Source organism: Colossoma macropomum, unplaced genomic scaffold, assembly GCF_904425465.1.
Source record: "Colossoma macropomum unplaced genomic scaffold, Colossoma_macropomum, whole genome shotgun sequence".
Taxonomy (NCBI): Eukaryota; Metazoa; Chordata; class Actinopteri; order Characiformes; family Serrasalmidae; genus Colossoma; species Colossoma macropomum.
In genome coordinates this window covers 2,378,054-2,382,293 of record NW_023494798.1, presented here as the reverse complement: position 1 = coordinate 2,382,293, position 4,240 = coordinate 2,378,054, and positions in this window count along the sequence as shown.

Genomic DNA, 4,240 nt, shown 5'->3' with positions numbered 1-4,240 from the left:
CTGCTCTGATTGGCTGTCTAGTATTATTCCTCATTCAAAAAGCAGTCCAGGCTGAAACACTCCTTGTAGCTTCATCGTGAATGGGCGGAGCTAAGCTGCTATAGGCAGGACAGGCAGATAGATGTAAATGAATCATGACATCACGAAAACAGTGAATTCAATACAAAAACTGTTTTTGCAGCTTAGTTTCCATATATGGACCATATGGACTGAGGAGTGAATGGTACGTTTTAACATTTACCAACTATATCAAACTTCTGTATTTCAGAACAGTGAGGAAAATTCTGTTTTCCATGATTGGGCCCTTTAAGGAAAAGGTGTAAGCGCAGACGGCAGTTTCTCTGCGAAAAACATCTCACTGTAGGCATGCGTCAGAGTCTTTTTGCCCCAAATCTCTCGACCCCCTCCCCCCTCCTCACCTTTAGCTGTCCCCCTGCAGCCAGCTTCTGGGAACAAAATCAAAACAAACAAAGGCAGGAGAGTTAGAGGGGGAGGGCGGGTGGGGTGGGGTGGGCTAACAGGAGCTGGGCCTTAGTGTCTAATTTATCTGGGTGTTGGGACAGACCCATATTTCAATCCACACAGCCACACACTGGGACGAGTTCAGATGCAGATTTTAGGCCTAGCTTTGTGTCCCGTGGGTACAATGTTCTATTCATGACGGCCATGTCAGTGTAAGATGAATACTCTGTGTGAGTGTGTGTGTGTGAGTGTGTGTGTGTGTGTGTGTGTGTGTGTGGTATAGATGAGAGCTCCGTGTTCAAGGATTAACCCTCTCAGCACACACAGCCTCTCTCTCTCTCTCTCGCAGTGCCAGTTGGAACAGTGGCTGGGAGAGAGCCAGAACAGGCCATAAGAGACCTGAGCAGAACTCAGGCGAAATGGGGCCAATTACAACTACAGTGCTGCTTTGTGAGCATATGAGTGAAAGTATGAATGTTTGAGAAAGCGAGAGACAGAGTGAGAGTAGGAGAGCGAGTGAGTGCATGCTAGAGTGAGTATTTAGATGAAAGAGGAAATTAAAAGGAACAGTTCAGCAGAAAATACAATTTACACAATTTTACCCCTACGTAGTCAATCAGCCAACGCTTGTTCGGTGTCTGAAGTTTGCTTCTCTAGCTCTGCACCAAAGCTACGTAGTTAACACCTTATAAACACCAATTAGCATCATGCAAACTGCACATGTACACTTGCCCATATCCTACATTTATCTTTTATCCCCTACCACCCTCCCCCAGTGGGACATTTATGATATTAAGTGGTTTATGTACCAAAAACAGTCATACATGACCATTTTCCGCCCCTCTTTACCCCTTAAAGGGACCCTATCATGGAAAACTGAATTTTCCTCACTCTTAAATAAAAAGTTTTGATGCAGGATGCAAGTTGCTAGTTTTCAAAAAAGTTCACTCTGTACAGTCCATACATGGAAACTACGCTGCAAAACAACGCACTTTGAGTTTATATATTTTATTATGTCAAAATAACAGGCAATTTTAAATGTATCCCCCCTTTTCAGCCTACAGCAATTCAGCTCTGCCCATTAACAAAAAAACCTGTCTAATTCTGAGAGATAAAGAAAAGTCATGTAAAAATGAATTATGACTGTTTTTGTTACATAAAATCTCACAAGTACATATAAGTAGACCTCTGGGGTAAAGAATAAAATACAAGAAAGATGTAGGATACAGGCCCTTTAATGTTAAATAAGCTGTTACTGTGTCTTCACAATGACCTCTGCTGTGATTGGCCCTGTATGGGGCCTCATTAAAAAAGCCATCCAGACTGAAACGCATCTTATAACTTCAGCATGAATGGGCTGAGATAAACTGCTGTAGGCTGAGCAGTTAGATGCAAATGCCTTGCTTTTGTGACATCACAAATCAGTGAATTCAAAATGGGCATTTTTTTAGCGTAATGTCCACATATGAACTGCATGGACTGAAACAGGAACAGTACGAAACAGAAACTTAACAGTGTTAAATAGTACATTGAGTAATCGGAAATTAAGTTTTCTATTATATGAGCCCACTGAGCCACATTGAGCTGTTAAGTCATGTCTAATAGTATGTGGTCTCTGATACTGTATGACACTGAATACATTCCGATTATAGATTATTACTAGAAGTGTTTATATGCTCACTTTACTCAACAATCTGATGAAAATCTCTGTTTACATGCTCACTACAAGTAATCTGATCCAAAGTAACATGTATGCGTGGAATACCACTTAGTGTAGATGTTACCATGACAACCAGCATCATGTGAGTCCAGTCAGAGTGAGATGAGCAGCAGTGAGCAGTGCTTGTGTTTTTAATTACTTTAAAATGATGTCAGACTCAGGAAAACGTCCTTCACATGTCCTTATTAAAGAAGGCCGAGAGGAAGACGTCGTGTTCTGAGACACATAAGCTGGACGTCCGTCCCACCGCCGTCTTTTAAAGATCAGAGCATAAACTTTGTATCCTCTACCTGTTGAACGCTATAAATCTTCGCTATGACATGAAGCACATGCGCAGAACGTACCTAAACTTTAAGATTGGAAATGTAAACAGATACAGGCGTTTACACGGCTATTATTCTTCTGTTTAACGGATTATTTACAGGATTACCCACCTTGATCAATGGGATAAAAACTGTATTCCAAATGGCCTCAATCGGAGTAGTCTAGTAGTGTTTACATGGACGTATTCTGTTCCGATTTAGCTATTATTACTGGATTATAAGGCTGCATGTAAACGTGGCTAATGTTATCTATAGAAAATTGACAAAAGTTTAGTTTATAATCCTTCAACTATGAACGGTGAAGTGCTGACCTAGCTGACCTTTTAAGCTCCCAACACCTAGACTCCAACCTGCCTTAGATCACACAACCACACGGTCAAGCTGAAAGAGAGCAATCAGCATTCAATTAACTAAAAAGATTTAATAGCAAGGTTAAAGCAATGATTTGATCAAAAATCAAATTTACAGTCCCCCCCTGTCCTTTACCCCAAATGTAGCCAATCCTTTAGGACATGTTTGGTGTCTGAAGTTTAATTCTTTAGCTTGGCACTGGAGCCATGAGGCTAATATAGCTAATGACTGACAGAGGGCTGTAACCCCTCATTAGCATCATGGAATAAGAATTTTAGTCAGAAACCACATAAACAAGTCTATCTGTGATGACTTCACAACATGCAGTTTATTCAGTGCTAAACTGATGGCTGTTAGCTAGCATTAGCGCCATAGCTCCAGTGCACAATTCCATAAGCAAACTTCAGACACCAAACACGTCTTAGCTAACTGGCATACAGCATAACAGGAAAAATGTGAACTTGATTTTTTTTGTAGTACTGTCACTTTAAAAGCCTGCTTAAAGGGAAGTTCCATCAAATTTTGAAATTGACTGCGTGATTAAATAATTAAGATGTAAACAAAGACATTCAGAGTGGTTTGGTATGAAATGCTCCATTCTAGAGAAACTTGCAGTCAGAACTGTTCACATTGGCGGTGATAGGAACCAGACGTCTGAAGAGTTTAAAGGAGAACGCCACCAATTTTTCAAAATTACACTATAATTAAATGGTTCACATGTCAACAGAATAATTCAGAGTGGTTCGGTGTAAAGTGCTTTGTTGTAGAGAAACTTACCTCGTCACAGTGTTCACAGTGGTGGTGATATGAACCAGATGTCTGAAGTGTCATATGAAAATATGAAATATATGAAAACTCAGAAGAGTAAATAAAATGGCTGTAAAATTTGTGTTGTAGTCATGGTGACCCCTGGTTCCTATCACCACCACTGTAAAGACATCTGAAGCTCTACTATGAACCATTTCCCACCAAGCCAAGGCCATGAACCAAAGACCTTGTAAGTTAAGAGACCCTTATTAGTCCTACAACGGGGAAACTTCACCTCCGCATTTAACCCATCATTACAGTGAAACACCACATACACACTAGTGAATGCACACACACTAGGGGGCAGTGAACACCTGCCTGGAGTGGTGGGCAGCCCTATCCACGGCACCCAGGGGAGCAGTTGGGGGTGTAGGTGCCTTGCTCAAGGACACTTTAGTCACGTACTGTCGGCTCAGGGGATCGAACCGGCGACCTTCCGGTCACAGGGCTAGTTCCCTAACCTCCATGACTGCCCCCAAAATATAGTTACACAGAGTTACACAGAAATTCTTTAAAAAAATGGCAGAATCCATCCTTGGAACTATCCAGTCATTCGCACAGAGACACTGACACCAGA